General features: G+C 39.9%; 1 long non-coding RNA gene across 2 annotated transcripts; it reads left to right on the forward strand.

Annotated features, from left to right (window-relative positions):
- Positions 1 to 14186: 14186 nt before the first annotated feature.
- LOC134208340 (uncharacterized) lies at positions 14187 to 19196 on the forward strand. Of its 2 annotated transcripts, none has more exons than XR_009978627.1 (3): positions 14187 to 14306; positions 14586 to 15026; positions 18938 to 19196. It is a non-coding gene; the product is annotated as an uncharacterized LOC134208340 (long non-coding RNA). The 2 variants fall into 2 exon arrangements; XR_009978623.1 differs by having other exon boundaries at positions 14197 to 14247.
- The last annotated feature ends 2590 nt before the right edge of the window (positions 19197 to 21786 follow it).

The following is a 21786-nucleotide window of genomic DNA, read 5'->3' on the forward strand; positions in this document are numbered from 1 at the left end:
ATACATTTTGTTCTATTAACGCTTACTGCATAACCCAAGCAACCAAAAGTTCGTCATTGCATAATAAAATCCCCTTTGAAGTTTCTAAGAGTTCATATAAAGTTCCGACAGCACCTTCTAGCTGATAATAAGGCTTGAAGCTGCTTCTGGCTCCCAACAGTTCCAATGTGAACTTTAAGCAACTTCAAGCTCCAAAGAAGTTCTAAAGGTACTCTCTAGGAAGTAGAATAAAGGCTTCTTAATAGCGCCTTAAAAACTTCGAACATAAAAGTTCACATGAATTACCTTCTCTACTGACCAACGATTCCTTTCCCGTAGTGCTCACGGAGATGCAGAGCATTCCTCGGTCTCTTATAACAATGAGTGTTAAACTAATTTTCATCTCCTAATCCTAAATTGACTGTAAGGACGGGACCAGCATCGTTATTGGTGAATTGGAAACTCCGAAGCAAGTATACAATAAAAATACCTTTTTTGTATCCCAAAAATATTATTTAGGGGGAATGACGGCTTTGGCAGGTTTTGTTCTATTATTGGCAAGGGGTTTTTTATGATTTGCATATGATGCATATCAAAGAATATTGTGGACAAGTTTCATAAAATTTGGTCGACAAAAACCTCCCTCACAATAATAGAACAAAACCTGCCAAAGCCGTCTTTCCCCCTAATTGGTGAGGTGTGCATATTTGCTGTTTCTCGGCCAATTATGATTAGAAACTACGGTGTGTACAGTTAAACAAGCTAAGCTCTTCATTGACTAAATATTTGCACAATATGTAAGGAACATTGAAGATTTGTGGACATTTCTAGATCTTCGCATGGAATTTGCAAAAAAAAAAATCCAGAACGGGTAGAAAGATCATTAAAATTACCGAAAATTCTTTATTTATGATTGCTTTCAGCTCATACTGACCATAACAGCTGTTCTCATATGCCAAGGACACACAGACAATAGCTCAGTTCGTCGAGCTGAGTGTATATAAGACTATGGGTGTGAGAAATTCAATTTGAAATACATATCTTTAGAAAGGTGCACAGGATTCTTCTAGTGAGCAAATGTATGCTATGTATATGTAGACGAATAACAAGAAGGAATAAGTTTTGGATGTTACGCCCTTTTCATATATCAATTATCTATCTGTGTATGCCCTCCTTAGCCGTGCGGTAAGACGCGCGGCTACAAAGCAAGACCATGCTGAGGGTGGCTGGGTTCGATTCCCGGTGCCGGTCTAGGCAATTTTCGGATTGGAAATTGTTTCGACTTCCCTGGGCATAAAAGTATCATCGTGTTAGCCTCATGATATACGAATGCAAAAATGGTAACCTGGCTTAGAAACCTCGCAGTTAATATCTGTGGAAGTGCTTAATGAATACTAACCTGCGAGGCGGCTCTGTCCCAGTGTGGGGATGTAATGCCAATAAGAAGAAGAACATATGAAAAATCCCACAATTTCTATATTTTTTATACTTACTTGATCCAAGGATGTTATCGATCATTTAGGGTCTGTCTCATTTGGAGAATTAAACTGAAATTAAACTTAAAAGTGACATTTCAATAATTATCAAATAACCCTGCTCGCAGAGCAAGATTACTTTTGACAGATATCGAATCATTTAGCATCGATGTCTTATTGGAATTGCTGGATAGCACCAACCATTCTTATGACTGGGTGATTTTCTAATTTTCGAACTGTCACTTTTAAGTTTAATTCTCCAAATGAGACAGACCCTTAGTAGTTTGTCAATAACTTATTCCAGAAGCTGAATTTTGAAATGTGTTGTATGGTGGACTTCTAGTGCGAAGGTTTTTCTACAACTCTACCTAATGGTTCATTGTTTGAATTTAACTAATGACGGAGTTATAGCGCTAGTTGCAGTAATTTAAACTAAATGATTGGAATTTTGTTATCATTTAGTCTAAGTTACTGAAACTATAGTTATAACTCCGTTACTAGTGGAATTCAAACAACGAACCATTAGGCAGAGTTGCAGAAAAACCTTCGCACTAGAAGTCCACCATACAACACATTTTGAAATTCAGCTTCTGGAATAAGTTATTGACAAACTACTAAATGATCGAACGCGAATTACTAAATGATCGATAACATCGTTGACTTGATCATATTCGGTAGCACACGCTCCAAGATGAATTTCTTTGAAAGCGGCACAAAAGGTGGGGTATTGCCTTATCGCCAATGGTATATGCGGCGAGAATGCGGTGATTTATCACAGACTGCCTCTTCTGTTATTATAACTCTATTGGTCGCAAAACAGTTATTTGACTTCGAAAAAGTGAAATCAGAATTGCGTACATAATGTAAAACCAATTTAATAAAAATTCCGCGGAAAAAAAATAAAATTTCGTTTCGTTTCGAAAAATATCGAATTAAATGAACCTAGATTTCGTATCGTTTCGAAGTCTCGAAAGTAAATCTATATTTCGTTTCGTTACGATCCGAATCAACACAGACTTTTGAAATTTCGTTTCGTTTCGTTTCGTTAGAAAAAAGTGTGTTATCGCATACCCTTATCCCCGCCAACATCAGCATTGACCGAGTTCCTCGCCGAGCTGTTTGCTCGTTTTGGCGTTCCCAACGTCATAGTCTCCGACAATGGAACGCAGTTCACGTCGGAACAGTTCGCGGTTTGTGCAGGAAGAACGGCATTCAACATTTCCGGACATCGCCATATCACCCACAGTCCAATGGCCAGGCGGAGAGATTTGTGGACGAGGTTCAAGAGGTCGTTGCGCAAAATCAACGAGGAGGAAAGTATCTCGGAATCGCTCCAGACGTTCCTCCAGGTCTACCGAACCACTCCCAGTCCTGTTCTGAATGGCAGAACTCCTTCGCAGCTGATGCTTGGTCGAAACATCAAGACGGTTCTCAATCTCCTGCATCACCAACAACCGAAGCCAGTGGTTCTCAATCAACGCCAGGACGAACAGTTCAACCGGAAGCACGGCGCAACTCCTCGTGGCTTCCGAAAAGGCGACATGGTCTACGCCAAGATCTACCGCAGCAACACCAAGTGGCAGTGGGCATCCGGCGTAATTATCGAGGTCATTGGACGGGTCAACCACAACGTGCTACTGGACGATTGGCATGGGACGAAAAAGCTCATCAGATCGCACTCCAACCAGCTCAAGCATCGTTTCAGTGAAGCAACAACCGGCGCAGCAGATTCCACACCACTGGGTATCCTGGTGGACATGTATGGAATTCAATCTCCTGGACCAGTAGTACAGCCCGCTCAACAAGGTCAAGCCGAGCAGGAACCACTTCCTGTTCCATCAACCTCCAACGTCCGATCCCAGGTCCAGCCACGAATCGAGGTGCAAGTAGTGCCAGCGGTTTCCTATCAAGAAGTCGAAGCAGGTTCCAGTCAACTCGATGATGTTCCCGAACGCGGTCGCATCCAGACCGACCAACCAGAACCGGAGCATGAAGAAGATAACCAGCCACCTATAGATCCCGTTCCAGAACCACCATCGGTCCGGCCACAGAGAGTGATCCGGATGCCGTCCAGATTCGAGCCGTACCTGTTCTGGAAATAAGAAGGGAGGAATGTTAGCCACGAACGTAGTAGTCAATGGTTACCACCAGTCGCGACCCTAGCGACTAGTTCAGCCATAGCAACTTCCCCTGTCATAAGACGAGTTTATACAATCCCATTGAATTCCACCACTTAATTGTATCTTGACAGATACGTATTTCGACCTCAAAAGTAAGGCCGTCTTCAGTGTCTCGTACTTGACTCGACTTCGTCTTATGGCAGGTGAAAACATTCCACTAAAAAGCTCAAAATAATTTTCTTATCATAGCAACGTGATAATCAACAAATGTGAAAATTTATTACTTTGTACCCAACCAACCATCATTATTGGTATTCTCAGACTAAAGCATCTTAAGAGTAGAGGAGGGGAAGAATATAGTGCGATATGTTCTAATGTAGATTATGAGGAATTGCTGATAACGGTATTTTTCAATAATATGTTTATCATAACTCCCAAATCCAGACTTATCCACTACAGTAATGTTTTCATTTCCCGAATTAAATAATTTCATGCCTCCATGAAACTCCATGCCTATGCTAGAATAAATATTGTTATAGACAGCGAACAGATCAGCGTAGTATCAAGAATGTAAAATTGTAATGAGACCCTTTCGAAAAAAAAACTCTAAATGTAAGTAAATGTGATAGAAAAGCAGCAAATGATTAATAATATTTTATTACTAAGGTAATACGTCGTATGTGCTCCAGAATCTGATCAATTTTTCATATCTGATTACATTAACACTCTAAGCCCGACTTCTTGAATATTGAGTCGGATCAATATTGTTGAAAATAGGACATCCCAAAAATTACGCAAACACGTATTAAGTTTTCTTCTATAAAACGTCTTCAGCCGTTTTATAAAAGAAAACTCATTAGATCATAATATTTTGAAAACAGCTTAATGATTTGGTTTAGCGGCGCAGCCGAAATTGTTAATAATATAAAGCAAGGCTGTAGAAGTTTATATTTGCTTCGAAATTCCGCGGAATTACGTTAAATTTCGTTGAAAACTAGTTTTTTTATAGCGAAATTTTTGTTATTTAACGAAACGAAACGAAATCAAGAAATCAGATTTCGCCATGCTCAAATTCCTTCAAACCACCTGAAACGAAATTTTTCGAAATACCTCTACATAACAAATGTATGAAACTGCTGTCCTGTTACATGAAGCAACTTCACCCGACGGAAGTTTGCAGAAAATAGTCGATTCCTGCGTGTAATTGGGGATTTTGTTCAGGGGGTCCATTACTAGCACTCACTCGCTAGTTGGAGGCGTGATAAAGTTGCCCAATTAGGCCAAAGAATCGATTGATCCAACTCGTAGATTCTTTTTCTCATGTGTTTTACACGTGTGCGAACTATAATTCATATATTCGTTGACTTGTAAAATCATTAATTCATAAATTTATTAATTTTGGAACTCGTCCTGAATTACTTAATGAATCACGTCCTTTTTGTGAACGACGAGCGTTCATTTTCAAAGGTGTTACACCTTTTACTTACAACGGTGCAGTTAGTCATTCGAGGGGCAATCCGTCATTCTTCCCCATATAAGTATAAAATTCAGTTAGAGTAATTTACTTTATTATGGATGTGAATATGAAATTTGTGTGATGTTTCTCTGTAATTCAATCTTCTTGACATATTATTTGTAGACAACTGGTTGATTAAATAAAAGGCATCGCTCCCCATTACAATGAGTTTGTCGTCTTTGCACATTTCGTCACAAACAGTGTTTCGATTCGTCTTCCAATCTACCTTCAGGCTTAGTTTTAGTGTCTTAGATCTGATCTAATCCATGTTCCGCCCATCGTTTTTCACCTTTCGGCAAATCGCAAAGTGATGACAGTGCCAGCGTTCGTGACCTTGAACGAATTTTCGCTTCGCTCATCTTCTCGCTTCCCAATCATCATTATCGGGAGGAAATTTAAACTTTTCCTCCCTGCTATTAGGTACTAAATAAATCCAATGCAAGGCGGAAGAGATTGGTGTGCTTCCATACGAGAAGAAAGGGGCTTGGGAGTCATAGGGTTACGTGTTGATTTTTGTTGTTCTAGAAACTATCGAATTCGTTTTTTATTCAATTCATGTCATCGGGTTTTAGCAAATCATTAAAAGTATCAATGAAGGACAGCACAACCATAATTCGAAATTTTTTATTTAAAATATCTCGTAACTCTACCGCAACACTGTAAAACATGAGTCGATGAAAACGGAAAAGCACCGCGATCCCGCGCCGGATTCATCATTAGTCACCGATTGCCGTGGATGCCGAGCAGGAAGAAACCCGACCGAATGTGATGTGTATCACACATGTGTGAACGATGGCGGCAAGTTTTTTTTTTCCTTCTGATGGAATTGTACGCCCAGAAACGATGACGACGACGACAACAACGACAACGAGGTCGATGGCTAAGAGGAAGAAATGAATAAAACTGAAATGAGACCGCGGAATACAGTGACAGAAATGCCATAATTATGATAGACTAGCATTATTAGGCAATTTATCCTCCGACCAAAGCAAACGCAATGGAATGGGACATAAAAATCTGAGCACATTGACGTCGGGTAAAGGTTAAAGGTGGAATGAGAATTACGAGACCTTTTTTTATTACGATAAACTTACGATTTTCTAAGAAAATAAACGTAAGATTGATACTTGCTCTTAAGTTTCTCAAGTTATTCGAATCTGAGAATCACATTCAATGCACTGCTAAAAAGCATTCCGGATGAGCATAAAAAGACCCACCTGGAGACATCTAAAGACGTACGGCTACAAAGCAGATTAAAAATAAGTTGTAACTTGTAGGAAAATCTATCCGTTTTTTCTCAACGTGTACAATGACATTTCTGATTCAGCTGTCAGCAATCACATTTCTCAAACGGAACAAGCGAAAAAAATAATGAAAAACAGTAAATGATCCAATAGTGGAGGAACTAAGCACGTTCCAACACTATTCATTTTCCTAGAATTAAACGAAATTTCATTTCGCTTACCTTGGATATATATTCGAAAGCGTTCCCCATCTATTTTATTGGAAAAATGCTTCCGTCGTATGTATTCCATGTATTCCATCCTAAAATATCAACTCCAATTATTGGTACACTGTTCCAATAGTTGCGGTATTTTTTAATTCGTGTTCCTATAGTTGCGAATCCCATTGTTTTCTTACGGGACTCGCAACTATAGGAACACTACCGCAACTATTGGTGCACAGGTGAAAATTTAGTAAGGTATTTTCTAGATATTTACCAGTTTTTGAAGATAATCAATGCTGTTTTCACTTGCTTCGTATATTGACATATCGTTTTATCATTGCACGTAATGGTTCGTTTGGTTCGTAGATTTAACGCACACTGTACTATCGCAACTATAGGAACACCCACGGATCGTTTGCCCTATCATTGATTATAAATAGCGTTTTTGTAAATAAACAGGCGAGTAGTATTTTGAACTTGGAGTTACCAAGTCGAAAGTGAATTGTTCATGTGTTTTATTCTCCAACAGTAATGACTATTTCCATAATTAACCGTACAGTGCACTGGGTATCCAGTAGCCTTGCGAGCAAAGGCGTAGGATTGCCAATCTAAAGATGGCGAGATTGATTCTCGGTCTGGTCTAGGGTATCCATTGTACTTGCCACACAAGATACATACTCATGTAATGGCGGGCACAGAAAAGCTTGCAATTAATAACTGAGAGCAGCTAGGCACAGTGTCTCTTGAAGATGGCTGGAGAGATATTCGATCCGCCATTGGTAGCACCGCAACCGCTGCACTTGGCACGGTGCCCCCGGATCAGAGAAACGACTGGTATGACGGCGAATGTTTGTGGCAGTTAGTGGAAGAGAAGAATGCAGCATGGGCGAGATTGCTGCAACACCGCACGAGGGCGAACGAGGCACGATATAAACAGGCGCGGAACAGACAAAACTCGATTTTCCGGAGGAAAAAGCGCCAGCAGGAAGATCGAGACCGTGAAGAGACGGAGCAACTGTACCGCGCTAATAACACACGAAAGTTCTATGAGAAGTTAAACCGTTCACGTAAGGGCCACGTGCCACAGCCTGATATGTGTAAGGACATAAACGGGAACCTTCTTACGAACGAGCGTGAGGTGATCCAAAGGTGGCGGCAGCACTACGAGGAACACCTGAATGGCGATGTGGCAGACGAAGATGGCGGTATGGTAATGGACCTGGGAGAACGCGCGCAGGACCTAATCTTACCGGCTCCGAATCTCCTGGAAATCCAGGAGGAGATTGGCCGGCTGAAGAACAACAAAGCCCCTGGAGTTGACCAACTACCAGGAGAGCTATTTAAACACGGTGGTGAGGCACTGGCTAGAGCGATGCAATGGGTCATTACCAAGATTTGGGAGGAGGAAATTTTGCCGCAGGAGTGGATGGAAGGTGTCGTGTGTCCCATCTACAAAAAGGGCGATAAGCTGGATTGTAGCAACTACATTGCTGAACGCCGCCTACAAGGTACTCTCCCAAATGTTATGCCGTCGACTAGCACCAATTGCAAGGGAGTTTGTGGGGCAGTACCAGGCGGGTTTTATGGGCGAACGCTCCACCACGGACCAGGTGTTCGCCATCCGCCAAGTACTGCAGAAATGCCGCGAATACAACGTACCCACACATCATCTATTCATCGACTTCAAAGCCGCATATGATACAATCGATCGGGACCAGCTATGGCAGCTAATGCACGAACACGGTTTTCCGGATAAACTGACACGATTGATCAAAGCGACGATGGATCGGGTGATGTGCGTAGTTCGAGTTTCAGGGATATTCTTGAGTCCCTTCGAAACCCGCAGAGGGTTACGGCAAGGTGATGGTCTTTCGTGTCTGCTATTCAACATCACTTTGAAAGGGGTAATACGAAGAGCAGGGATTAACACGAGTGGTACAATTTTCAATAAGTCCGTCCAGCTATTTGGTTTCGCCGACGACATAGATATTATGGCACGTAACTTCGAGAATATGGAGGAAGCCTACATCAGACTGAAGAGGAAAGCTAAGCGGATCGGACTAGTCATCAACACGTCGAAGACGAAGTACATGATAGGAAGAGGTTCAAGAGAAGATAATGTGAGCCACCCACTCGAGTTTGCATCGGTGTTGACGAAATCGAGGTGGTAGAAGAATTTGTGTACTTGGGCTCACTGGTGACTGCTGAAAATGATACCAGCAGAGGAATTCGGAGACGCATAGTGGCTGGAAATCGTACGTACTTTGGACTCCGCAAGACGCTCCGATCGAATAGAGTTCGCCGCCGTACCAAACTGACAATCTACAAAACGCTCATTAGACCGGTAGTCCTCTACGGACACGAGACCTGGACGATGCTCGTGGAGGCACTTGGAGTTTTCGAAAGGAAAGTGCTGCGTACCATCTATGGTGGGGTGCATATGGCGGACGGTACGTGGAGGAGGCGAATGAACCACGAGTTGCATCAGCTGTTGGGAGAACCATCCATCGTTCACACCGCGAAAATCGGACGACTGCGGTGGGCCGGGCACGTAGCCAGAATGTAGGACAGTAACCCGGTGAAAATGGTTCTCGACAACGATCCGACGGGCACAAGAAGACGAGGTGCGCAGCGGGCAAGGTGGATCGATCAGGTGGAAGATGACTTGCGGACCTTCCGTAGACTGCGTGGTTGGCGACGTGTAGCCATGGACCGAGCCGAATGGAGAAGACTCTTATATACCGCACAGGCCACTTCGGCCTAAGTCTGAATAAATAATAATAATAATAACTGAGGAAATGCTAATAGAAAAGTTGAAAAGCAGGTCAAATTGCAGTTGGAATGTAGAGGCATTCAAGATGAAGAAGAAGAAGAAGAAGGTTTTCGATCAAACGGTTTTCCACACTTTTTTTGACAATAACAATGGCAGCGGCGCTTGTCGTGAATTTGATTGTCGGCGACCGCATTATTTTAGCCGGCGTGAATCGGCGTTTAAAGTTTTTTTTGTCGGTAAACTTTTCGACAAAAATAATTTCAAAATTTTCTCATCTTTTTCTTCAATTTTCTCGGAGAATTCTTCGCAAATTACTAGGGGAATTCTTCGGAATTTATTTGCCCGATTCTTCGAAAATTCAGAGAAGAATCATTTGGCCGAAACAAATTCGGCCGAAAGCCATTTGGCCGAATGCCATTTGGCCGAATGCCACTAGGCCGAAACCCATCTGGCTGAAAGTCATTTGGCCGAAAGGGTCGTTTGGCCGAAAGAGTCATTTGACCGAACGGGTCATTTGACCGAACGGGTCATTAGGTCGAAAGGGTCATTTAGCCGAAAGGATCATTTGGCCGAAAGGGTCATTTGGCCGAATAGGACATTTGGCCGAATATGTCATTCAGCCGAATAGTTCATTTGAAAAGTGAATTAGGAATGAGAAGAGAGATGTCTTACTTCTCACTCTTCATTTTTCTCTTCTCACTGGGAAGCGCAAAATTAGTAGAGACGTCTCACTACTCCTGTCGTACTACTCACTCCCAATGAGGAATTTCTCACTTCTCACTGTAAAAAGTAAGAAGCGCGAAGTAAGTAGTGAGACGTCTCACGTCTTACTTCTTACTCCTCATTTATCACTTCTCGATGTAAAAAGTGAGAAGCGCAAAGTGAGTAATGAGACGTCTCTTGCGCTTCTCACTTTTTACATCGAGAAGTGGTAAATGAGGAGTGAGAAGTGGAACGTCTCACTTCTCTTTCCTTTTTTCTCACTTCTCACTGTGGAAAGTGGGTTGTGCGATGTGGCTAGTGAGACATCTCGTGAGACGTCTCACTACCCACTTCGCACAACTCACTTTTCACAGTGAAAAGTGAGGAATAAGGAAAGAGAAGTGAGACGTACCACTTCTCACTCCTTAATTATCACTTCTCGCTGTATAAAGTGAAAAGCGCGAAGTGAGTAGTGAGACGCCTCTCTACTCAATTTGCGCTTCTCCCTTTTTACAGCGAGAAGTAAGAAATGAGGACTGAGAAGTATGACGTCTCACTTCTCATTCCTCATTTCTTACTTCTTACTGTAAAAATTGAATAGTGCGAAGTGGGTAGTGAGACATCTCACTACTCATTTCACATTTCTCACTTTTAACAGTGAGAAGTGAGACGTCTTTCTTCTCATCCCTAATTTCTCACTTTTCAAATGAGCTATTCGGCCAAAAGACCTATTCGGCCTAATGACCCTTGAGGCCAAATGACCTGTTCGGCCTAATGACCTGTTCGGCCTAATGACCCTTTCGGCCAAATGACCCTTTCGACTAAATGACCCCTTCGGCCGAATGACCCTTCTGGCCAAAAGACCCTGTCGGCTAAACGACCCTTTCGACCAGATGACCCTTTCGACCAGATGACCCTTTCGGCTAAATGGCCCTTTCGGCCAAATGACCCTTCCAGCCACACGAAACTTTCGGCCAAATGACCCATTTGGCCAAATGACTTGCGGCCTTATGGTCTGTTCGGCCAAATGGTATATTCTGCCAAACAACTTTCGGCCAAATTACCCATTCCTCCAAATGACATACGGCCTAATGATCCTTTCGGCCAAACGACCCTTTTGGCCAATGGGTTTCGGCCAATAGGCCCTTTCCCGAAATTTCATGGGCAATTATTTTGAAACATCCTCCAATTTCCCAGAATTTACTCGAAAGGTCTTCGGAAGTCCCACGGCAAATTCTTCGGAGTTCCTCTAGAAATGCTTCGAAATTTTCTCTCAAAATTCTTTGGATTTCGTGCTTTCTGTTGTAGCACACAGTATCGAAGTGTATTTGTTTACCTGCCGATGATTGCTACAATAACTCAAATTGATGGCGTACGGCTATTGCATTTAAGTTTAGTAGCGCTCGGCTTTGTCCCGCACACTCGAAGTACAATATGTGATGGGTCGCCGTCAAACATTATATCTATTTCAAATGGAAAAAAAATAATGCAACAATCCTCCAGGTATTCCGACGTGAATTCTTCAAGGACTCCGATGAGAATCCTCTAAGCACACCGAAGGGATTCCTCCAGAGATTCTGAAGGCAATCCACCAGGGACTTCAACAGGAATGTTCCAGGGTGTTCAGAATTCCAAAACAAATCTCCGAATGATTCCAATCCAAATCTGATTCCAAAACAAATTGCTTTGATTGATATTTTGATGGCTCTCCGTTGTTGTTCATATCAAGCTTACTTTGATGCTTTCAAATCAATTAGCTATTGCCTTTCCAAAATTAATATCAAGTGCAATTTAACTATTCTGTGGGGTTTGAGTGAAATGCCTTCAGCGTGTGTTAATAGATTCACACAACAGCGTGTCAATCGGCGAGCAGCAAGCCATGACTTTGGCCTCTTCTAGTCAGAACTCCGCGGTGTGCACACGCATCCACGGAGAGTCGCTGTCATAACTTCGTTTCGGCCATTTAGGGCCACACATATCCCATAGGAATATTCCTAAGAAATGATAAACAAGCTCATTTGTCTTCCACTCATTTCATTATGATAGGCTGAATATGGGAGATAACTCTTTTGTTTTCAAACTGTTTCAGTAATTTATTATGCTATATCCCAAAAAATGGTATCACTGCTAACTAACTTTTCAAATCCTAGGGGGGGAGGTTATTTTTTTCTAGGGAGTGCTAAGCCTTGAAAAATAATATCAAATTTCCTCGGGTTATACTTTGAAAGTTCCCAGGAAGTTTTATTCTCCGGAACATCCTTGGGAAACTGACCAGAATTTCCTCAGAAAATCCTGCGAAATTTCCTCGGCAAATTCTTTGGAGTTTTGGAAGGATAGATGCAACAGGAAGGAACAAATCATTCTAACGAGACTACGCCTTGGGGCCATCCAGAAACCACGTGGTCATATTTTTGAAGATATTCAACCCCCCCTCCCCCCATGTGGTTTATTGTGGTCATTTGGCAGACCACCCCCCTCCCCCCGCCTTTGACCACGTGGTTTTTTTTTCAAGTACAAAAATTAAAAAAACCCTATGTAACTAAAACATATGGTTAATTCGATAAATTTTGAAGATGGACAATTTCAACTGATTCAAAATCAAACTAAACCCAGCATGGAAATTATAAATTTTCATTAATTCTAAAATGTTGATGATGTTATCATGTTGTAATGTGTATCAGGTATTAGGATATCTAGAACTCGCATACCTTCGATGCATCAGGAGGATACAAAAAATTGCGGGCTCGCGAATATGTTATAAAACTTTCGAGAAAAATTTGTAATGGTTTAGAAATTTTCCAAAATATCCATATATTTTTTAATTTCTTTATTGGTGATTTTTTTAAATACATAATTGCAATTTTTGTTTTTACAAGTGCCAATTTATTATTGTTTTGTGGAAAATTTTCAACTGTTTATGGAAATTTTGCATTATTTGTAGTAATTCTATGTTTATTTAATACTCATACCCTGATTTCTTTATTGGCAATTTCCTATTCTATTATGGAAAATTTCTATTTTTTCTCTAAAATAGATTTTCAATCTAGAGTTGGCTCATCTCTCAAAATTTCTAATTCTTCATTGAAATTTTATTTTGATATTGACTCGTGGAATCCAATGATGCCATACTAAAAATATTTTCTTGGTCACTCTGATGTCTTTCGAATAATTTCCCAAGGAACTTCTATGCCACATCTCGAATATGCTTCAGTCAATGGTCCTTTCATAAGCGACTAATAGAGGAATGAATGTATTATAGATCAATTATCATTTTGAAGTTCGGATCATTCGATTTATCCAATTAACTAAATTATGAATGATGTATGATATAATATCCCATTAGGTCCATTGGGTTGATATGACAATTATTATTTATACAAGCTACTACAGACTTTTTAGTTAGGAAAATGAGCTTTTTAATGGGATGTCTTTACTTGTCATAAGACGAGTTTGTACCATCCCATTTAATTCCTCAACTTGATTGTACCTTGACAGATACGTATTTCGACCTCAACAGTAAGGTCGTCTTCAGTGTTTCGTACTTGACTCGACTTAGGTTATACAAAACTTTTAGTTTTTAAAAAACGTCCTGGAAGTCGTAATGTTTGAACTACTTAATCATTCAAGTCCGTGAACCCAGTGCTTCTAAGGCCCTAAAAAAAAGTTTGTGAACAAACCTAATAGTCATTGTGCACCTTGATGTTGACTCAAGATAATTTTTGGTACCTTGTCTCTTGGATCTCATGTTAATGGAAATTAGGATCATATGCTTATTTCATCGGATTGGGTACTTATCGGTGATGAGGACATTGCAAATGTCTTGGTTGATCACCCGAGAAGTCGTGGGCTGAACTTGAGAGCATTTTGGAGTACCTTGAGCAGATCGTATTCCTTGTTGTGTTAGTGCACGTTCTGAGCGAGGTTCGGAGAGAGCCTATCGCTGAAGAGAGGAAAAGGGAATATAAATGCTGTGCCTATGAACAGATCTGAAATAAAGATGAGTTAACTTTTGTACACCTTACTAGCCTGACGTGTTTACTTCTTCTTAAAGATTGAAACCCAATTAAAGTTTTATACGGTGTCTATTTAGTCCTTTGGTATCCACCTCGTTATAATCCTCTTTGTAGTTATTACAATTGGCGACGAGAAAAGTACGAAAAAGTGCAATTTGAGACAGTTATTCACTCAAGTTCAATAATTGGAAAATATTTCGCCCTACATTCCCAGAGTTCAGCGTAAGTGAATTTTCCCTGGGAAGAGCTAGGAGATTTGCGCTGGAAAATAGCGTCATTTTGTAGTGCGAACGTTCGTTTTATTGTGTGATCTTTTGTTCCTCGTTTTCATTGTTAGACTAAAAAGCGTTTAGTGACTGCAAACAAAATAAAAAAGCGAGTGAAAGTGTGTTATGCATTGATTTATTGTATTTGCAGTTAGCAATTATCTAATCGAACGAATTTTTAAAAATTTCTAGAGATTTTTTTTTGGTTTGAAGCATTTTAGCCTTTTTATGCTGGTGTAGTTTGTTTCATTTCTATATCTTACACCATTTTGTTTCTCTTTTATCTCCGTGCAGTTACTCCTTCTGAGAGGCCATTGCGAGAGTGAGTTCACCGTTCATCGATTTCATCGATCGCACACACACGACAGCCGAAGTAATCTCACGTCTCCCGCGGTGCCGGTGGCGCGAAGTGGTGTGCGGCATACAGCAATTGAGTAACCTACAGTGTTTACACCAGACAGTGACAGACCACTGTTTATCACTACTACTACAAAGCGGCAGCCTGTGCAGTGCAGTATAGTTGCTTGGATTGTGCTGTGTAGAAAAGTGCATCCATTGTTCGTTCGGGCTGGACCGACTTGCCTCAATAGATCAGCTGTTTGCGACGACGACGACCAAGCTGAGTTGGTGCTTTTATATTGTGAGAGGTTGACTTTTGCCACGGGTGTTCTCTTGAACGTTATTTTGGTTTGCCGCCGCAGAATTCTTTGAAGGTGAAGTACTACAGTGTTCAAGGTACGTGACTTTATTTTTGCTAGTTTTGGTATTTCTTGTATTGTGACCAAATTTTGAAGAAGTGTGATATTTTATTAGTTGAATTTATTTCGTGTTTTCGATTTGTTTTTATTTTTAATAAAGAATGTCGGTGTCTACAACCATCGAGCCATACCTGCCAAATTCAATTCCATTCGCGCAATGCGTTGAACAGCTCGAATATGTATTTCTGAATAACAATGTCCCGGAAGAACGCTACAAAACATCATTTTTAGCCGTGTGTGGCGTTACGGTATTTTCTGAAATCAAAAAACTTTTTCCCGGTCAGGACGTAAAACCCTATCTTTACCAGCAGATTACGGAACAACTTAAAAGCGATTTGACAAATGTGATTCGGAAGTGATTAATAGTTACAAGTTTTGGAGCAGAAGGCAGAGTAGGAACGAAAAATCGGAAGATTTCGTGATACCGGTAAAGGTTTTGGCCGAACAATGTGGGTTCGGTACCTTTAAAGATAGGGCTATACGGGATCTTTTGGTAATAGGTGTTTATAACCGCGAGATTCAAAAGCGTTTGTGTGACGAAGACGATTTAACTGCTGCTAGGGCGGAGAAACTTATTTTAAATCATGAAATTTCTAACATACGAACAAGTGTTTTGAAGGATGACGATGATCATACTTCCATAGTCGCTCGTTTAGGTAGAAAGGAAGTTCGTTCTTGCTCTAAACAAAGGTATCGCGGTAGAAGTAAAAGCGGTAATCGCAGCGTTTCGTTTTCGCCCAGGCATAAATTTGGAAGATATGGGGACCGGAGGTATGATTCAGAAAAACCGACGTATTTGTGCTCTTTTTGTAAAATGAAAGGCCACACGAAGGTTTTGTTATAAGTTGCATGGTAGAGAGCAGTTTCAGGCAGATGTCAAATTCTTAGGATCTCCAAAAAAGATCGTTGGTACTAGCACAAAAGGAAGCGGAAATTTTAAGAGACCGGTATATACAGACGAGGAAGACGAAGAGGACTTGCCCTGTATGATGATTTCCTCTATCAATCGCATAAATGAAGATTGCCATGTAAAGGTTTTTGTTGAGAAGAGCGTTTTAATGATGGAGATTGACTGTGGCTCGGCAGAGACCGTTATTTCTGAAGAACTATTTTTGAGGAATTTTGAACATAGTAAGCTCTCATCTTGTAACAAGAAATTGGCAGTGATTGACGGCAAAAGATTAAAAGTTCTTGGGAAAATTAGCGTCTCGGTTCAGCTGAAAGGCAAAAAGCAGCAGCTTTTCATGATTGTGCTTCGATGTGACAACGATTTTATACCATTGATGGGCCGCACCTGGTTGGATTGTTTTTATGCTGGATGGCGGGACATTTTTTCGAATCCGAGGATTAAAGACGAAGGCATTTATAAGCTCGAAGAAGAAAGCGTGATCGAAGAGTTGAAAAGTAAGTTTTCAACTGTATTTGATGGGGATTTTCAACTCCAATAGTTGGGTATGAAGGAGATCTTGTTTTGAAAGAAGATAAGCCTATTTTAGAAAAGTATATGGGGTACCGCCAAGACTGCGAGACAAAGTCAATGAGCATTTAGATTACTTAGAGAGAGACGGGGGAATTACACAGGTAGAAACCAGCGAATGGGCCTCACCGGTGGTAATTGTGATGAAGAAGGATCAAAACATCCGTTTAGTGATCGATTGCAAGGTTTCAATAAACAAGGTCATAATTCCAAATACCTACCCATTACCTGTTGCACAGGACATTTTGCCTCTTTATCAGGATCTAAAGTTTTTGCTCACTTGATTTAGCTGGTGCTTATACGCAGCTTTTATCGCCAGCCTCTAAAAAGTTTATGGTAATAAACACAATTAAGGGTTTATATGTTTACAACCGTCTGCCACAAGGAGCATCATCAAGTGCATCAATTTTCAAAAGTTATGGACCAAGTCCTTCAAGGCCTGGAAAACGTGTCTTGTTATCTGGACGATGTTTTGATTGGTGGAACTGATTGGGAGGATTGTAAAAAAAACTTTACCTAGTACTGGAGATATTGGAAAGAGCTATTATAAAGGTTAATTTGAAAAAGTGCCAGTTTTTTGTGACAGAATTGCCATTTTTGGGGCACATTTTGACGGATAAAGATTATCCCGTGCCCGCAGAAAATTGAAACTATTCGGGAAGCAAAAGCGCCATGAAATGTATCAGAGCTCAAGGCATTCTTGGGTTTATTGAATTATTATGGCAAATTTATCCCCAATCTTTCTTCCCGCATCAAGTGCCTTTATGGTCTTTTAAAGAAACATGTGAGCACATGTGAGCTATACTTTGACGGACGAGTATGAACAAATTTTTGAGGATTGCAAAAAATTTCATCTTCGGCCTTGCTTGTTGGAGTATTTTGGTCCCAAGAAGCCAATAGTTGTCACCACAGATGCCTCGAGTTATGGACTAGGAGGTGATATCACATATCGTAGGTGAAGAGGAACGCCCTATTTGCTTTACATCTTTCAGCCTAAATGATGCCCAACAAAAGTACCCCATCTTACATTTGGAAGCTTTAGCGGTGGTTTGTGCAGTTAAGAAATTTCATAAATTTTTTGGGATGAAGTTTGTAATTTACACTGATCACAAACCATTAATCGGAATTTTTTGGCAAGGAGGGCAAAAATCAAATTTCAGTAACGCGGCTGCAACGTTATGTTATCGAACTTTCTATTTATGATTATGAAATCATATACCGACCTTCTTCCAGAATGGCAAATGCAGATTTTTGCTCACGTTTTCCCCTTGCACAGCCTGTTCCGAAAGTCTTGGATCGTGAATATGTAAAAAGTTTAAATTTTACAGAAAACTTTCCCCTTGACTATGAACAAATTGCTAAAGAGACCGTACGAGATGAGTTGTTGGTGAAAATTACGGCATATATTGGGCAAGGCTGGCCAGATCGCATGGATAGAAGGTTCAGGGATGTTTACTCTCACCACCAGGAATTAGAGGAAGTAGAGGGATGCGTGTTATTTCAGGACCGTGTCATCATTCCAGTCAATTTAAAGTCAAATGCGTTGGAACTGCTGCATAGGAACCATAGCGGCATAAACAAAATGAAGCAACTGGCCCGCAGAACGATGTATTGGTTCGGGATGAATAGGGATGTGGAGGAGTTGGATGCTGCAGGATATGCAATCAAATGACCCCAGTTACGAGACCAGCAGCATATTCTCAATGGATCCCGACCAACAAACCGTTTAGCAGAGTGCATGCAGATTTCTTTCATCTGGACCACAAAACATTTCTGGTGATTGTAGACAGTTACACAAAGTGGATTGAGCTGGAATACATGAGGACTAGTACGGATAGTAAAAATGTGATTAAGGTTTTCCTCAATGTATTTACCAGGTACGGATTGCCTGATGTGTTGGTCACAGACGGTGGACCACCATTTAATTCCAAGGAGTTCGTTGAATTTTTCGAAAAGCAAGGGGTGTATGTGATGAAAAGTCCGCCTTATCACCCGGAAAGCAACGGGCAGGCAGAACGCATGGTTCGATTAGTGAAGGATGTTTTTAAGAAATTTTTATTAGACCCGGAGATGAAAAAAGCTCGAAACAGATTTACAAGTTTCCTATTTCCTTTTAAATTATAGAAACACTTGTCAAGAGGATGGGGGCCATTTCCCATCCGAAAAACTCCTTTCATACAGACCCAAAACACTATTGGATTTGATAAATCCCAACTAATAACAAACACAATTTAAAAGCAAGGCATGATGACTCTTCACCCGTTACCTCTACAATTACTGACAATTTCAACGACCAGTTCGTTAATCTCAAAAGCGGTGACCTGATCTACTACAAAAACGCTAATAAAAGTGACATCAGACGATGGTTACCAGCAAAGTATATTAAACGAATTTCTCCAACTGTTTTTCAGATATCGCTCGGAGGAAGGTTGATTGCGGCACACATACGACAGATTAAGATTTCCGACGATCATAGCCGCAAATCCGTTCCACGCTTCGTGTTAAGCGGAGAAAATGAGCATATTAATTCAAGAAAGCGAAGGAGAGAAGTCGACACTGAAGATGACGGATGCACATCCGATCAAGAGCCTGATTTTTATGGATTCCCGGCGGAATCGTTCATTTTTAGAGAAGATTCTCCGATCGGAGATCAAATAGATAGGCATGAAATTAATCAGGATACCAAGCAAATTAGAAAATCAAGTCGAAATTCTAAAAAAACCCAGATTAATCCACCTAGCAGTGATGATGCCTTTCTCGTGCATTATAAAATATATTGTAAGAATCACATTAGAATGTTAAAAAAATCTCTTTAGGAGAATAGATCACATTTTTTCGATCATTTTGCATGTTTTTGCATTAGTTAAAATACATCGCCATCATTTTCGGAAAAAAAAAAAATTTTTTGGTTTTGAATTTTTTTTTCCAAGGGGGGGGCCTTGGGAAAAAAACAATGATTTTTCAATAACTCCAAAATGCAATGTCCGATCGGGCCAATTTGCAATAGCAAACAATGGGACCGCATTCTCCGTCGAATGAAACTTGTTGCGAGTAAATCGGATAATGATAAGATTCAAAAAGTGTGTTTACAAAATTTCAACACATGCACATATACACATACACACACACACACATACATACACACAAACAGACATCACCCCAGTTCGTCGAGCTGAGTCGATCGGTATATAACACTATTGGTCTCCGGGCCTTCTATCAAAAGTTCTTTTTTTGAGCAATTATATAGCCTTTCGGTACAACTTTGTTGTACGGGAAAGGCAAAAACGTAAAGGTGATTTTTATTATTATTATTAAGTTTATATAATCATTCAGGACCATTCGAAATGTTTATCAGGGTCTGATTTCGAAGTTTATTTTAACATTGATATTAGTGCTGTCCAATGAGCAGCTCGAAGTAGCTCGAAGGTGTTCCTGTCACGCTCATGCCCTTTTGTTGACAAAAAAGAACGAGCAGGACGGGAACAACTTCGAGCTACTTCGAGCTGCTCATTGGACAGCATTATTGTTTCATTCTTAAAGGAAGGAGGAGTTGTTGTGTTAGTGCACGTTCTGAGCGAGGTTCGGAGAGAGCCTATCGCTGAAGAGAGGAAAAGGGAATATAAATGCTGTGCCTATGAACAGATCTGAAATAAAGATGAGTTAACTTTTGTACACCTTACTAGCCTGACGTGTTCCACTTCTTCTTAAAGATTGAAACCCAATTATAGTTTTATACGGTGTCTATTTAGTCCTTTGGTATCCACCTCGTTATAATCCTCTTTGTAGTTATTACATTCCTGAATATTAATCACTGGCTTAACGTTCAGGATGACCCATCTTATCTGAGTGTTCAGAATGATTCAAACATTTCAACTTCATTTGCATGCTCTTAGAATCGAAAGGTTTCCCAAGGTTTCGGATATCTGAGTTTTTAGGGTCAGTCAAATTTGAGCTCCCATTTTTTTTTCTGTGAAGCCAATATCTAGATGAACAATTTTACTGAAGGAAATGGTGACCTAGCTCTCTTTTGTGATTTAATAGAAAATCTAAAATGCTGGGCATATATGACCCATCCGTCCTGAAAGGGTTGAGATTTGTTTTGAATTCCAATTGCAATCCTTATTATAACACTATTTTTTAACCTAGTTTGTTTTAGGAATTGGAGTGTTTTTTTCTGGAACACTGCCACTTTTTTTCATATCGCAGGAATCTTCTTAGTTCTAAGACCCTTCTATGAATTTAAAAAGCATTTTATTTAGAATTTTGTGTTGATTTTTTAAATGCAAGCTTCCCTATGTCATAACCTTTTTCATACGCACTACTAGAATTTTGTGCATTATTGATCGAAAAATTTAATAATGCACCTAAATGTTTGAATTAGGTGCAATATTAAATTTTTCGATCAATTATCCTAATTATTCAATATCATAAAAACTAGGCTTCTTAATCCTAAATCATTGCCTACATTTATTGCTTGGATTAATTTTAAATTCCAAGATCTTCCTCATTTTCAAGAATAATTATTCTAGAGTTGCAAGGGAAACCCTTCAGAATATTGAGAAGAAATTCTTCGGAGTGTAGACTCCGTGTAATTCCAATAAACATCAAATTCCGAAGAATTTCCAGTATAAATTAGAAAAAAAATCCAGCTTACTTTTTTTACAGAATCTCTAAAGATTTTTTTTTTCAAAATCCTGGGCAATTTTGATGAATCTTCAAAGGAAATTCTTCTAAATTTTCGAATGGAATTTTTTTTCGTTTTTTAAAAGAAATTCTTAGAAATTTTCAGCAGTTTTTTTAATTTCCAAAAGAAATCATTCGGAATATGCCAAAATATTTCCGATGGAAATTCCAGTAGAAAATAGAAAAAATTTCATCTGCAACACCAATAATGAGGATATTCCGATGTTTTTACAAGTGGAAATACCGAAAAAATTGTACTTTTGTAGTACTTGTGAAGGTTGTACTTTAGAAGCAATTCCAATCGGAATTCCTTAGAAAATTAAATCAAAATTTTGAAGATTTTCTGATGTGAAAATTCCTTAAAATTTCTAAATCATTTCTTGTGCTTCTTTGCATGGTAAAGATTTAAAGCAATATTTAGCTGAACCTACAAAGAAATCAAAATGACTTTCCGAAGAAGAATGAATTTCCCATGAAATTTTGGAAGAATTTATGGTGCAAAATCAAAAAACATGAACCTTGAGAATTCTAAAGATTTATTCTTTGAAAATCCAAAGTATTTTTTGAAGATAATGCA

This window comes from Armigeres subalbatus, chromosome 1 (assembly GCF_024139115.2).
Source record: "Armigeres subalbatus isolate Guangzhou_Male chromosome 1, GZ_Asu_2, whole genome shotgun sequence".
In the NCBI taxonomy this organism is placed as follows: Eukaryota; Metazoa; Arthropoda; class Insecta; order Diptera; family Culicidae; genus Armigeres; species Armigeres subalbatus.